Consider the following 16922-nt stretch of genomic DNA (forward strand, 5'->3'; position numbering starts at 1 on the left):
GACACATCTGGTGATACCCCTCGCATGCGCTCCCCAGGGCGTACGCAGGTGTCTCAAACCCTAGTGCCTCCAACCTCCATCCGCTTCTCCCCTGCTGCGTCAAAGGTGTTTGGGCTGGTAGTTTGTGGCGGTGGCTCTTGGGTGCGGCCGGGGCGGTGCCCCTGGAGATGCATGCGTACGGCGGTTGGGGCGGTGTCCCTGGCCATGCGGCGGCGACCATCTCCTCCATGGACAACAACAACGCGGGGGAGCGATCTTCGGCAGCCGTTCTGGATATGGTCGGTGGTGGTGAGCCGTGGATCTGATCCCCGCCCAGATCCGTCACCAGTGTGGTTAGCCGGACGGTGGCGCATAGAGGGCCGGCGAGGGGCTGCTGCAGGGCCTCTGCTGGAGTTTCGGCGGCTATGCACCTCCATGGCACAGCTCCGCTCAGATACAGTTAGTTTCGAAATCGATGTGGTGGGACTGGCCGTGAAAACCGAGCCCACTACGGTCGTGGCGGATGATGACGGCGTGTATGTGGCGCTACCTTGTGGAAGGCATCATCCTTGCAGCTCTCGCCCCTTCGCTCGGACTGCTCGTGGGGAAACTCTAGATTTGGGTCTACCGGATCGAACCATGACGACGTTATGTGCCGTTCTCCCTCCTGAGGGCATCGTTTTGGAGCAGGGCTGGCTGGGAGGGCAAGGAAGTGGTGTGGCATGACATCTACCGTGTCGACGACGACAGGTCTTGGCGGCACGGAGCAACAGTTTCTCGGCGTTGGATGCATGATGATGAACGTGCGCAGATCGGTTGTGTTGTCTGGCGTCGTGGCGTGTCCACACCTGGCCTGACAAGGTGTTTGCGTTGATCTATCCTGAAGATGGGTTCACAGAAGACTGCGTCAGTGGTTTGTGCTCCCGGCTCGGTATTAGGCGGCCTGGTTGCGGGCACATTGGCGATGGAAGAAAACTGATACTACCTAGGAAACTAACAATAGTTAATTAGTATCTTAAAAAATACAAATGAATATAGGAGATAAATTACAATACATATCCAATTTATTATCTTACTTGACAATTGACATTTTGATAGGGTGGGGGCGACTTCAGGCTTAACCCCTTAATCCTGACTGTGTAATCCACGGATCAACCACCCAAAACCTACAAGCGATTCTACAAAAATCAACATATCTAACAAACCCTAAAATTATATATACTCCGAATTGGAATTTAGGTTATTCACTGTTGAATCTCCTGCTATGAAATGAATTGGCTATAGTGGCTCATACGGATCTCAACTGCAGAAATGATTGACTCCCTCCAATCCGTTTTAAATTTCGATGGAAATGAATCACTCATATTATAACGTACGCGAATTATTTAGGATCAGAGGGAGTACAATTTTCTGGCGAGCGGAGTAGTAGAGCAGACGCGTACGCCGCCGGGTAAGGCAGGCCAATCGGAAAAAAGGAATATAGTTGGAGTGGTCGAGCGGTTCACGCAACGCATATAGTTGAGTAGTTCACACTTGTAGTATAAACCAAGTGGCCTCTTCTGACACAGTTTAGTAGCCCAACTTGCGCCCACATGGAGGTTCTCCCACCCACTTAAACATCTCCTACTTAAGCGAGACCGACCAGACTAGCAAGAAGACCACATCAAAGAGAAACTGCTGTAGTAGCGAAAATGGCGAACCCGGCTTCTCCTCGTCCCCCCATCCGGTCGGTGAACCTCGGAAACTGGCTCGTCACCGAGGGCTGGATTCTGCCCTCCCTCTTCGATGGCCTCCCCAACAAAGATCTCCTGGTAATGAATTCGATCACCTAGCTGTTTCGCTCGTTTGGGTGGAATGCCATCCTCATTATCTTGGTTTATTCCGGTCCATCGATGGAGCAGGATGGCACGCAGCTGCAGTTCAAGTCCGTGACGCAGAACGCGTTCGTGGCTGCCGAGAATGGCGGCGGTGCGGCACTGGTCGCCAACCGTTCCTCGGCCTCAGGCTGGGAGACCTTCAAGCTCTATCGGATCAACCAGAACACCTTCAACTTCAAGGTGTTTAGCAACCAGTTCGTCACCGTCGCCGGCGTTAATGTCGTGGCCACGGCCTCCACACCAGTTCAGTCGTTCCAGCTGGTCCGCAACGATGCTGACCAGAATAGGATAAGGATCAGAGCACCCAATGGGTCCCTCTTACAGGTAAATTAACTTAATACTCCACCCAGTAGTACTAGTTGACCTCTTCATTCATTGCACCATGGATAAGTGGCAAAGTTGTCTACTCTTTCATTGACAATGACTGTTACAACTGCAAGTTGCATTGAAGGTTATCTTTCATGAAAAAAAACCTTCCAAGAGTCATCAATGTTACATATATTCACTGCTGGCACGATAGGCAAACAAAGATGGTTCGGTGACGGCCGACTTCCGCGAGAGGGCGACGACATGGGGCAATGACGACCCCTCCGTGTTTGTGGTGACCATCGTCAAGGAGCTGCCCTCCCTCTTCGACGACATACTCAACAAAGACCTCCTGGTAACAAAATAATTCACCAAGATGTTTCCTTCATCTGGTTGTCATGTCATGTTCATCAACTCTTGCTTAATTTATGTTGGTTTGGATCAATGGAGCAGGATGGCACACAACTACAGTTCAGGTCCGTGACGCAGAATGCGTTCGTGGCCGCCGAGAATGGTGGTGGGGCGACACTTGTCGCCAACCGGGCCTCGGCCTCCAGCTGGGAGACCTTCAAGCTTTGGAGGATCGACAAGAACACGTTCAACTTCAAGGTGTTCAACAACCAGTTCGTGACCGTTGCCGGCGTTAATGTGGTGGCCACAGCCTCCACAGCGGGGCAGTCGGAGACGTTCCAGCTGGTACGCAACAACGCTGACAAGGATAGAATGAGGATCAGAGCACCCAATGGGTCGTTCTTGCAGGTAACTTAACTTAATACTCCACTTAGTACTAGTAGTTGACCTCTTCATTGATGGCAAGACGGATCAATGTCGAAGTTACCTACTCCCTCATTAACAATGACAATTACAACCACAAGTTGCATAGAAGGTTATCTTTCATGAAAGAAAAACCCTACTAAGATTCATCAAAATTACATATCTTCCATTGCTGGCACGGCAGGCAAACAAAGATGGTACGGTGACGGCGGACTTTGGCGAGAGCACGACATGGGGCGATGACGACTCCTCCGTGTTTGTGGTGACCATCATCACCGATGGCTGGATTCTGCGGTCCCTCTTCGGTGGCATCCCAAACAACAACCTCATGGTAATGATTAACCCTACTTGTTTCCCTTGTCTGCTGCGTGCAACGCCACACAAATTTCATCTTGCCTAATTTATGCGGGTCGATCGATGGAGCAGGATGACACGCAGCTGCAACTCAAGTCCGTGACGCAAAACGCGTTCGTCGCCGCCGAGGATGGCGGCGGGGCGGCGCTATTTGCCAGTCGCTCCTCGGCCTCCGGCTGGGAGACCTTTAAGCTCCATCCGATCAACCAAAACAACTTCAACCTCAAGGTGTTTAGCAACCAGTTCGTGACCCTCGCCGGCGTTAATGTCGTGGCCACGGCCTCCACACCGGGTCAATCGGAGACGTTCCAGCTGGCAACGTCGACAAGAATAGGATGAGGATCAGAGCACCCAATGGGTTCCTCTTGCAGGTAAATTAACTTAATACTCCATTCAGTAGTACTAGGTGACCTCTTCATTCATTGCACGACCGAACTGTGGCAAAGTTTGCTACTCTTTCAATGACTATGACAATTACAACCGCAAGTTGCATTGAAGGTTATCTTCCATGAGAAAAACCTACTAAGAGTCATCAATGTTACACATCTTCATTGCTGACACGACAGGCAAACAAAGATGGCTCGATGACGGCCGACTTCAGCGAGAGCACGACGACATGGGGTGACGACGATCCCTCCGTGTTTGTGGTGACCATCGTCAAGGATCTACCCTCCCTCTTCGACGACATCCCCAACAAAGACCTCCTGGTAAGAAAAGAATTCACAAAGATGTTTCTTTCGTCTGGTTGTCATTTCAGGTTCGACAACTCTTGCTTGATTTATGTCGGTCTGGATCGATGAAGCAGGATGGCACGCAGCTGCAACTCAGGTCCGTGACGCAGAACGCGTTCGTGGCCGCCGAGAATGGCGGCGGGGCGGCACTGGTCGCCAACCGGGCCTCAGCCTCCAGCCGGGAGACCTTCAAGCTGTGGCAGATCGACCAGAACACCTTCAACCTCAAAGTGTTCAGCAACCAGTCTGTGACCATCGTCGGCGTTAATGTGGTGGCCACGGCCTCCATGCCGGGTCCATCGGAGACGTTTAAGCTGGTGCGAAACAAGAATATGATGAGGATCAAAGCACCTAATGGGTCCTTCGTGCAGGTAACTTAACTTAATTCTCCACTCAGTAGTAGTAGTTGTCCTCATTCTGAGGACATACTAATAATGGCATGAGGGAGCCATGCAGTAACTAGCAAGCTAAGTGAGTATCTTTTATTCATTGGCTATGACTATTCCAACCGCAAGTTGCATACGAAGTTACTTATCTTTTCACGATGTAAGGCCATCTCTAGATGATCACTTATAATCATTTAGTGGAGTAAAAATTTCGTTTTACTAATTTAAACTCCACCTAGCCTATTCCTCAAAACGTTTAGGTTTGTTAAATTTTTTCTCCAACACCTCACCCGCTCTTAAATATACTCAGCCACTGTAGAGATGGAGGAAAAATTCAGGGGCTCCGTTCACGTGAACTCCCGTCATGTCGACCTGGCAAGTCGGCGACCTCGGGTGACCTCGCCGTGCACCATGACTTCGCCGGTGACTTCTCCTCTCCAATACTCGCCGCCATCCCCTCTCAAATCCCCATGCCCTGCTCGACTACTACTCTTGCTAGTAGACCCCCGTTCCGCTCTGACCGCGTGTGGAGCTTCACGCCACTACCCCTTCTTGGTGCTAAGCCCGCTATGTAGGGCCTCGTTGGACGATGGCGTCCCGTCCATCGTAAGGGCGCCATGAGCAGCAACAGGATTCTTGTAGGAGCACCACGATATCTGGGTTCATGGTGTACTGGTATAGTAGTGGAGGAGGAGGTCCTCGGGCGGTGAGGCTTGTGCACAACCATGAACGCCCGCTTCCACCGCGTACTATGAGGTCGAGCAGCACGACGAGCTGCAATGGTGCGCAGAAATCCTCGTGTGGATCCTCCTCTCCTCAGGATGCTCCCGCCGGCAACTCCAACAGCATGCAGTCGCCGAGCTCGGCAGGATCTCTTGCCCCCCCCCCCCCACCCACGCCTGCACATAGCGCATGGGCCAGTATCTGATTGTATCACATGAAGGTTTGTTTTCAGTATGTCTTGTACTAGATCCATAGTTTTAAATAGCCCTCTATAACGTTCAAACGTGTTGTCGCCAACGGAATCCATGTACAATTTTCCGCTATAGCCTCATTTAGCTACGATTTAGCCCGCTATAGCCCCATTTTGAGGGTTGCCTCTATTTGCTATTATCCACTATTTAAAAGATTGACGAGATCTCTATTTCAATTATGCCTCGCCTTGTCTCAGAACATTGTGCAGATGCAATTAAATTGCCACTCACATGTCATAGAAGTGTTTGATGAAATGCGTAAGTTGAATAAATTGTTTGATCCGCAAAATATACGTGACCGGTTGGAAACCACATTTTTTTTAGAGAAGCAAATATACTCCTCTAAAGTATAAGGACGCATATAAGGTGGCTAAATTTTGAGGGATCGGCTAGACATAACCTAACTAGTATGAGTCATCAATCTGTTCCATTCCTGGCAGCACAGGCAAACAAGGATGGTTCATTGACGGCCAACTTCGGCGAGAGCACGACATGGGGTGACGATGACCCCTCTGTGTTTGCGGTGACCATCGTCAAGGGGCTGCCCTCCCTCTTCGATGGCATCCCCAACAAAGACCTCCTGGTAAGTAATTCACCTAGTAGTTTCCTTCGTCTGGTTGTAATGTCATGTTTATCCCATCTTGCTTAATTTCTTCCGGTTTGGATCGATGGATCAGGATAGCACGCGTGTGCAGTTCAAGTCCATGGCACAGAAGGGGTTTCTGGCTGCCGAGAATGGGGGCGGCGGGGCACTTGTCGCCAATCGTCCCTCGGCCTCCGACTGGGAGACCTTCAAGCTCTGGCGTATCGACGAGAACACCTTCAACTTTAAGGTGTTCAACAACCAATTCGTGACCGTGGCCGGCGTTAATGTGGTGGCCACGGCCTCCATGCCGGGGCAGTCGGAGACGTTCCAGCTGGTGCGCAATGACGCTGACAACAATAAGATGAGGATCAGAGCACCCAATGGGTCCTTCTTACAGGTAAGTTAACTTAATACTCCACTCATTAGTAGTAGTTGATTGCACGACAGATCAGTGGCAAAGTTACCTACTCTTTCATTGACAATGACTATTACAACCACGAGTTGCATCGAAGGTTATCTTTCATGAAAGAAAAAACACCCTACTTAGATTCATCAAATTTACATATCTTCCAATTCTGGCACGGTAGGCAAACAAAGATGGTTCGGTGACGGCCGACTTCATCAAGAGCACGAAATGGGGCGACGAAGACCCCTCCGTGTTTGCGGTGACCATCGTCGGGCAGGCGCTGCAAGGGGAGTACCAGATCTGCAATGGCTATGGCAAAGATATGGCTACACAGGTCATGAATGTACGTATGCTGAAAGACCTCTTTTATTTTCTCCATAATTTTCCTAGATATAGCGTATAGCTATATATTAGTGGCAGAAAGTTCAAGTGATCTTGATGTAGAATTTTCTTTAACTCACATGATAAGTATCAATCATTCTTGTACTTCAAGTTCGTTGATTCCATATATGGTTGACAGGACCACCGGAGCACATATATCGTGGAACGCGACTTCGCTTTCATGGCGGCAAACGGCCTTAATGCAGTGAGGATCCCAGTCGGGTGGTGGATCGCCAGCGACCCCAACCCTCCAGCACCATTCGTCGGAGGCTCTTTGCAAGCCTTGGACAACGCGTTCACATGGGCAGAGTACGTACATAGATACATATGTAGTCTTCAACAAAATTGAATGTTTTTATTGGACTTCTTTTGGGGAAATTACATGTTTTTGTTGAATATGTATGAGCAGGAGGCACAATATTGGCGTGATCATAGACTTACATGCAGCACCTGGGGCGCAGAACCCCTGGGAGCATGGCGGTAGTAGGGATGGCTCGCGGACCTGGGGAGACTCCAACATTGCGGAAACAGTGCAAGTCATCGATTTCCTCGCAGCAAGGTCTCTGTTTAACAATCTGTTATTATTATTTTACTTATGAAAATATGGTTTTTATGTTTTCAGATCAAGCAAAGTAGCCGGGTAATTCGATCTCCCTGCTAACCTTATTCCCATTTGATGTACATACAGGTATGCCAGGAGATCAGGCCTCCTGGCGGTGGAGTTGATGAATGAGCCAGTGGCTCCTGGCGTGTCCCTAGATAGCTTAAAAAGATACTACCAACAGGGCTACAACGCTGTTAGGAAGCACTCGCCTACGGCCTATGTGATCATGTCCAACCGAATTGCAGGGCATTGGGACGAGCTCGTCGATTTTGCCACACCGTTCAGCAGAACCGTCCTTGACGGGCATCCCTACCTGGTCTTCGAACCCAAGTTAGACAAATCCAATGTGGAGCAGAACATCGATTACGTCAACAAAGAGATCGCCGGTGATCTCAGCACCATGACAAGGCCAGATGGCCCTCTCACTTTTGTTGGTAAGTCTGTGATAGTTAGATCATCGTTTGATCATGCACGGTTCCAGCATGAACTTTAGTGTTTCACGTGAAAAGTAGGTCCAGAATAACTGATGCATGTCTTGTTTTGTACAGGTGAATGGGTGGCTGAGTGGAAGGTAAAGGGTGCTTCGAAGGAAGACTTCCAACGGTGTGCAAATGCTCAGATGGCTGTGTATCGGAAAGCCACATTTGGATGGGCTTACTGGTCGTACAAGCATGTTAGCAACCACTGGAGTATGGAGTGGATGATCAACAACGGATACATCTCCTTAAAAAATGCTTGAGGTAACTAAATTTGCAACTATGAACGGAAGAGCTGCCAACTATTGGAGAAACAAAAATGTATGAGAGGGAACTGATGAGCACTTGGCACCTCAAGATATTATTAATGTAATATGGTTATGTTGTTTAATGATTTAAGTAGTACTCCCTCCATCCGGAAATACTTGTCATCAAAATGACTAAAAGGGGATGTATCTAGATGTATTTTAGTGTTCTAGATGCATCCCTTTTTGTCCATTTTAATGACAAGTATTTTCCGACGGAGGGAGTATTTGTGACTTTATTCACCACATGAGCCAGTAATTTGTTTCACGCCAATAATCTATCTCGTGCTTGTGTACTTGACTATCAATTCTATTATACTTGTTACACATCTATTTCTTTCCTATACTTTCCTCTATGGGCATATCTAGCCGATCCCTCAAAATTTGGAGGAGCTTAACATCAATTGCACTCCTTATACTTTAGAGGAGTATATTTTTTCATTGAAATTTCATTCAAACAAGTTCCAAAACAACTACAAACTTGATTCAAACTAGATCATACTACCTAAAACTAGTTCAAACTAGACCTAATACTTTAAAGTACAACCTATTCAACTACTCCTCCATTGCTAAATATAAGATGTTTTAGCATTTCTCTATTTTCCCAGATTCATATGCATCTAGACGTATTTAATTTAGTGTATAGATTCACTAATTTCACTCTGTATGTAGTCAATAGTGAAAAAGCTAAAAACGACTTATATTTTGGAATGGAGGGAGTACTCACTATCGGTGCACTAGGTGCACTAGGCCCTCGCCCCTTACAATCAACTCCGGCGTAGAAATCGGAGTCCTCACTGTGGTTGCGGTCGGTGAGGTCGATGAATGGTGGCCCGGTAGACGGCTCCACACCGGAGGGCCCATCATCACCGGACGGCCCCACACGAAATCGCCCATAGCATCACTCCTCCTTGATGTGCGGCTCCCGCGTCTCATCTTCACGTGCGGCAGTGCTCCTCGACGCGCCGCCTGGTACGCCTATAACGCGACGCCCTCGTCCTCGACTCGATGCGGGAACTTCCGACAGAGCGACTACATGTAATCCTCTTCGGCGCACTCCCTCTTGAGACGCAAATGTGCCTCGCGGTCCTCCCGAATTTGGCGTGTGGTGGCCACCTGGGGATCGACGGCCCCAAATCCGGCGCGTCGGGCAGCCGTCGTGGAAGTTGAGGTGTGCATCCGCGCTATGGAAGCGCCTCGACTCGCGGTCATAGGTGTAGGCCACCTGCTTCGCCATCTGATAAGAGTCGAGATACGTCTATACTTCCTCCAAATCTTCTCGTGGGTGTGCCGGTTGGTTATCTCGGTGACCCAGGTTCCGCACCACCGTTGCCACATGCCGACACACTTCCTCTGCGATGGCACCGGCCTTGGGATGTCGGGCTCGTCGCGGGTGAAGACTCCGCCAAGGGAGGAGGAGGGGTGGGAGGAGTATCCGTTGTGCAGCGTGAGGCATGTATCTGCGCTTTGGATTGGCGGAGGGGACCAACAGAAGGAGTTTCCAGCCATGGTGGTGGTGGCGGATGGAGATCGGAGTATGTAGTGGCAGTGTATTTGGTGGAGAAGGACATGAGACGCGCGGTGGAGAAGAAGAGGGAAGTATCTTGAGGAAGGGGGCTATCCATGAAAGTCTTGAAAAAAAACTTATACTATAAAAACTTATACCATAAAGACAAGTGGCAGGGTCTTTTTGCATTTTGTGTTTCCTGTTCCGTCTACTCACTGTTAGCACCACAATGGTCCTCCCACTTGTTGTAGCACATGCGTACCACAACTTGGAAGATGCCGTGGTTGACTAGTCAATGGCCAGGCTGTCACTCTAGGTGACTTGACATTGCAGCCAATGTACTGGGTCGTGTTTCCCCTAACAACACGATCCACGACCACGAGATAAGATTGTTTTGGATTATCAGCTTGGGATTATCGATACCTGACTCAGACTCAGAGGGTGGGGTCACCCCGACAGGAAGCATATGCATGTACTTCTCAACTCCACCTCGTTCACGGACCGTGACGTGGTCCTCCTACTAGCGGGGACCAAAATTTTGATTGCGGCTAGTCATATCTCCATCGACGCTAACAAATGTTGAAACCACATACTAGTAGAAAACATGCCATTAGTCCCGGCTGGAAAGGGCCCAACCGGGATTAAAGTATAGAGACTAAAGGGTTCAAGCCTTTAGTCCCGGTTGGCTACGAACCGGGACTAAACCCTGGCCACGTGGTTGGCAGCGCGCGCCAGGGCAGGGGACTAAAGGTTTAGGGGTTTAGTGTTTATTGTTTATTTTTGATTTTCATTTTGTGTTTTTCATTTAATACTTTTTCAATTCAAAAGTATTTTACGCTACTATACACTGTACACGTTATGCATATATAATAAAATTTATCATAGAACCGATTATATATCATAAAATTTCTCGTACAAGCAATCATCATATATCATATAATTTCTCGCACAATTTGCAGATCATTTGCGGAACGGGTAATGGTATTCTCCGTCGGGAGATATGACCTGCTGAAGCAAAAATCCCGCAATTTCCTCTGGAATTGCTCGTATGCGGTCCGTTGGTAGGAGTTGATCCCGCATCTGCGTCATCTATATATAAAGAAGGAGATCAATATGAATATGCATGTTAGTTGTGTGTATATGTCTTAGATCATGAAAAAAAATATGAATGGTGTTTACGTACCCAAAGATCTCTTGCACTCTTGCTGCTTTCGGTGATAAAGCGAATGTTCCCGCAAACGTAATATGCACATAGATTAATCCCCTGTGTCTGCCCCATGCACTTTACAAGAATAGAATTCAATAAGATAATAATGAAGCATGACAATGGAATTGAAACTAGAATTAAAGAGATGCACGGACGTAGCTAATACTACTTAATTACCTTGGGATTTCACCATCTCAACTCTGGTTTCCATTCACCGGTGACCTCTTTGATGGAACGTTTCCAAACCCTGCCCGGCAAACAAAATGAATAAAGGAGTTATTACTTACTTGATATCAGGAAATGAACTAATAAAGAAGCCGGCATAGTGCATAAATGATTGAAATTGTCTTTCGAGCAACGAATGCTATGTAATCTTCAGGGTCTTTACTTAGCGAGTCCAGTGCTTCAACAGTTTCATCGTGAACTCTAATGATTAGAAGGATCCAGTGGTAGCTACGCACACGATTTGTATAAGCGGGCATGCATAACTCATCAACTACACTTAACATCGAGTATATATATATATATATATATATATATATATATATATATATATATATATATATATATATATATATATATAAGCAAAAAATAGAATTTATAGTACAAGACAATAACACTCACTGGAAGTTCCAAGGTAAAAGTATTTCTGGTTTGTACTTTAGGGCCTTCAAAAACCTTAGAAGCATTTTCCCAGTGTCTTTAGGGTTCCTTCTCAACACTTCTTCATTAACGGTATTTGGGTCAATGAACCCAATGCCATAGACTCCAGCTCTTTTCAATTCAAAAATCTTCATTCTGCATAATACCACACAAAAGAATATAGTGAGTATAATAACAGGCAATGAACAAGCTGAGCTAGAGACTTAAATTATAGAAAGAAATCACTTACAGACAATAGCAACTGACGGTAGATTTGTCGAGTGCTTTTTGATTGAATAACTGAAAAATTCTTCATTTTCAATCCACAAATCTTTTTCATGGATGTAATGCTCTTTCTCGACTTTCACCATGAGGCTCTCTCCCCCGTCCTTTACTTCTCTCTGGAATAGTGTACACAACACTCTATTTTCAGTATCATGAGCCAATACAGATTTATAGTCGGTAAATGTTACCAGGATACTTTTGATTTCCTCCAATATTCCAGATGATTCCAACTTTTCAAGGTGTACAAAATAGTCCCATGGCTCTAGTGCACGTGCTCCAAAGAATGAGTTGCAACATATTAACTTCATAACTATAATAGGGGATTTCTGGTTCCATTTGTCCTTGCTGTCCACGGGCACAACTGAAGTGCACTCAGCCTCTGAATGTTGTTTCTTTGTATTCTAGCTTCAGTATCAGATTGGTTAGTGAAGACAAATATTTGTCCACAAAATGGAAGATCTCTTGCTTGCAATCTTTAGTTTCCAGCACACTGATTTTTGGTGCCTCGGGTAAATCTATTAGCATTGGGCATTTCTGAACTGATAGTTTTTCAAGCTGTGAAAAAAAAAATTGTTCACCTTCGGCAGCAGCATCCCATCTCTGAAAGCTCTCCAAGCGTTTCATTTTGAGCACCTTTAAGGCAGGAAAGGCTGATCGTAGCAATCTATAACCACCTCCACTACATGGTTCTTGAAGCAATGGTGCTTCAGGTAAATTTATCAGCTTCATGCATTTCTGAATTGATAGTTTCTCAAGCTGAGGAAACAATATATGTTCTCCTTTACTCTCTTCGACTGCATCCCATCTTTGAAAGCTCTCCAAGTTTTTCATTTTGAGCACCTTTAAGGCAGGAAACGCTGAGTGTGCCAATGTATAGCCACCTTCACCACAAGTTCCTTGCAGCAATGGTGCTTCAGGTTACCAACTTTCACAATTACTAATAAACAACTTCTCAAGCACAGGAAATATTGTCTGTTCTTGCCTCTCATTTACTTCCCACCATCCCTCAAAACCCAACAGATGTTCTAGCATAGGCACCTTCAATTTTAGAAAAGTGAAGATTGTACCAAATCCGAACAAAAATTGCAATCTTTCACAATGAAAAAGATGGATCTCGACCATGTTTTGCAACATACCCATGCGCTTTCCTCCATAGGAATCTATTATGAGAACCTGCAGCATATCACGAGGATCGAAATTGTCGAGCACCTTGCTCTCGCAAATAGAAGTCCATCTTAATGTAAGTTCTCTAAGATCCTTCTTATTTCCAAGATTTGAAACTTTTGCCTCTGCTTCTGTAACATTCTCTACCTGACATAGCTCTAGCTGACCACCAAGGATCAAATCATGCAGCTCTCCAACATCACTGCAATAAGGGCCAGTAACTGCTGCTACAAAACATGTGAGCGTCTGCAGCTTTGTGAGTTTTCCAAGTTCTGGAAGCATACTCTTCAACTCCGGACATCCTTGAGTGTAGAGGTGACGGATGGAAACCATATACTTCATTTGCCTTGGAAGTCGATCAAGACAAGAGCAGTAGGAAAGGTCCAACGTTTGTAGGTTATATAGAATACTTATATCTTCTGGAAGTGCTTTGATATTACTGTACGAGAGATCAAGGTACCTCAGGTGAGGCAGATACTTTGGTTTCAGCGGAAATGATTTTGTTCTTATCCAAAGCTTCAAGGCACGCAAAGAGTTGTATTTTGATAGGTGCTGCAATGGGCGTTGCACATAACTGTCGCATATCAGGGTTTGGATAGATGGGGATCCTTTCTCCATAGAATCATTTAAAATACTTTTTGTTTCTTCACATGACAAAAATGAATGCCGAGCAGTATCTGGAAGCAACTCGATTTGACTTGGTTTCATAGTTGCAACAACACATTCCTTTTCCATAAGAGACATCGCAATATCATGCATAAGATCATGGATTTTACATGTATTTCTGGAATAATAATCCCAGTCTTTTTTACTTTTCTCTATATCCATGAAGAATGACCTTGAGGCAAGCTCATCGAAAATAAGTTGTCCAATGGTTCAAGACTATCTTCCTTGTGTTCCGAGATAAAGTCGTTTGCGATTCGTAGTTGGATCAGCTTCGCCACATTAATCTTGTAATCCTTCGGAAATATAGCAGAAAAAGCAAAGCACTGCTTCATGTGCGATGGCAAGTCGTTGTAGCTAAGCTTGAGTATTGGCAAGATTCCAGTTTCATCAGTGCAAATGCTGCTTCTAAATGCTATAGCCTTCCATTCTTTCACGCTGGTCTTAGTACGAAGTATAGAGCCTAGTGCACTTGCAGCTAAAGGAGAGCCACTACATCTGTTCACAATCTGATCAACCATCTTGACTAGCTCAGGAGGCTTTTTTTTCGGAACTGAATGATGCAGCCTCAATAATTTCCCTTAAGAATCTATCCTCCAAACCACTGAGAAGGTGGGTATCTGCACCCATAATGTCAGCAAATCCTTTATCACGAGTTGTCGTTAGCACCGCACTACCCATGCCACCATGCTTAAGATGGTCCTTCAGCCTTTCCCACTTATGGACCTCTCTATTCCAGACATCATCCAATACAAGGAGATACCTCTGCCCGCTGACCAATTTCTGAAGTCTCTCTAGTGGTGGTTTGTCTGTATCATCATTTTTCTTGGGAGATGCTTCAACTATACTCTTGGCCAGGAAGTTCACACCAAAGGTATACATACCCACAACAACAACTGGAAATGCTTCTGAATTCCAGGTTCATTATATATGAGTTGTGCTAATATGGTCTTACCAATGCCCCCCATTCCAACGATGGCAACCACTGCGAGATCTGCATTACTAGCTTGACGAAGTAGTGTACCAACAATTTCCGCCTTATCTTTGTCTTTAGATTTGCTGGCAATTTCTTGCGGGTCGGTGATAATATAATCGGTCTGCCTCCACTCCTTGGACACCGGCGGCTGCGGTTGATACTTGAACCCAAAGACCTGCATCTCTGCTATGAGGACCTCAATGGCTTGTAGAATCAGGCAAAGCTTGCGACCCATTTTGTAACGGGATGCAACATGGTTGTGAGCAGGGGAGAGTTTTATCACATCGAAGCCAAGCTCTTTGTAGTGGCCCTTTTTCTTTGCTTCACGGCGGAATGCTTCGTACTTGAATTCATCGAACACTTCATTCGCCTCATTCGGCGTCGGCGATGACGTCAAGGATGGCCGGAAGCTTGCGTTTGAGAGTCTTCTGCTGCTCCTCCATTCCCTCCATCACATTGTACTGGTCCAGGAGGTTGCTGGATGCCTTGTCCAACAGCTTGGACACCAATGGCTCGATCGCCATGGTGACCACCAACTCCGCCATTACAACGCTCGGAAGAAACTCCACCAAGACAAGTGCACTGCAGAAATCGATGAAGAAGAGAATGGTCTGAGCAAGGCATGTGTATTGCATCTATTCTTCAACGAATAATCACAAGAAAAATCCAATCTTGCAACCATAGTTACCTGATTAGTTGGAACAACCTCGGAACAGGGCACCTTCACGGCTCGTCCTCACCGGCACGTGGACGCCGAGTAGCTCCGGCGCTGTAGCGGCAGCAGCAGAAGCCCCAGAGCCTGACCGGCGCAGGGGACGACAGGGGCAGCAGCAGCCCCGGAGTCTGGGCGGCTCCGGCGAAGACGGCGGTAGCTCCAGGGAAGTCGTGGCAGCGCGGATGCGTGGGAGTTGTGAGAAATTCGGGAGATCTGGAAGCAGCAAAGCTTATGAATGGGTGGGAATATGATTCTATAGTGCTGTCAGTGTGGGTGTGGGGAACTAATTCGATTTTTTCTTTCGGAAAAGACGATTGCTTTTTTTGAGCAGTGGAAAAGACGATTGCTTGTTTTTTTAGTTGAAAAAAAAGACGATTGTTATGGGGAACAAGAAGCGACGTGGTGCGGGGAAAAAAAGATCCATGGATATGAGTCCACTCACTCACGTGTGGGCCCCCAAGTGAACCTTTTATTTTAATGACAATAGACATTTCGATATTTCTAGATTGGGTTGCATGCAACGTTAGGGGATTAGTATCGTCCAGCGAACATTTATTAATAAAAGAGGATGCTGCTGGACGGATGGGGTCATGGGATTTCTTCACTCACATGTGGGCCTCCATGCGAATGGCCAAACATTTTCGTATTTTTCTAATCGGCACTTTCTCCTTCTAGGTTTGTTACGCAGCTAACGAAAACCAGAAATCCCATATTATTGTTGCAGTACTGTCTATCACCCTCTGTAGTTTTGGACATTTGGGTGAATTAGCTGGTGCATGACTGCATGTAATCCTATAATTATTGGACGCGACGACGAGATGTTAGCGGAGTAATATCATCAAGCGAGCATCTACTAAGTGTCGCCGTCCGATGGCCAGGCAAAAATTTTTAGGGCCCCAAAATGCCATCCAGGCCGCGCAAACCATTAACGCAACGAGATTTGATTCTAGCAAAAAAACAAAGTAATGAGGGGAGCAACTAATTAACGAGCGCTCCTTCGGGAGCCTCGCAACGATCAGCGCCGCTTGGCGCGCTCTCAGCCATTCGCCACGTGTCGCGCTCTGGGCGCTCCCTCCGTATTTTGTCTTTTTTATATTTCCGCACGCGTTTTTGGCTTTTTAAACGGTTTTTTGGAGTTTTTTGACGTTTTGGTTTTCCACCGCTCTTCCCGAGCTTTTCGACCAAAAAATATATATTTTTGCGCAAAAAAACACATTTTTTCGCGAGAGGCACGGTTCTGCTTTCGTGAGAGGCACGGCCGTGCCTCTTGGAAACGGAAAAAACGTATTTTTTATTTTTTTTCCTTTCGTGAGAGGCACGATTTTGCTTCCACGAGAGGCACGGTTGTGCTTTCGCGAGAGGCACGGGCGTTCCTCTTTCGAAAAGGGAAAAAAACGCATTTTTTGTTTTTTTTTCCTTTCGTGAGAAGCACGGTTTTGCTTCCGCAAGAGGCACGGTTGTGCTTTCGCTTTCGGAAAGAAAAAAAATATGTTTTCTGTTTTTTTCTTTAGCGAGAGGCACAATTTTGCTTCCGCGAGAGGCATGGCCATGCTTTCGCGAGAGGCACGGGCATGCCTCTTTCGAAAAGGGAAAAAACGCGTTTTTAGTTTTTTTTTCCTTTGCG

At 46.6% G+C, this 16922-nt stretch overlaps 2 pseudogenes; one reads left to right on the forward strand and one right to left on the reverse strand.

Moving 5' to 3' along the window:
- LOC119317109 overlaps positions 1-15498 on the reverse strand; it is a 31750-nt pseudogene extending 16252 nt beyond the window's left edge.
- On the forward strand, positions 1626-8223 carry LOC119317118 (annotated as a pseudogene).
- Positions 15499-16922: the final 1424 nt, after the last annotated feature.

The sequence above is a fragment of the Triticum dicoccoides genome, chromosome 1B, assembly GCF_002162155.2.
Source record: "Triticum dicoccoides isolate Atlit2015 ecotype Zavitan chromosome 1B, WEW_v2.0, whole genome shotgun sequence".
Lineage (NCBI taxonomy): Eukaryota > Viridiplantae > Streptophyta > Magnoliopsida > Poales > Poaceae > Triticum > Triticum dicoccoides.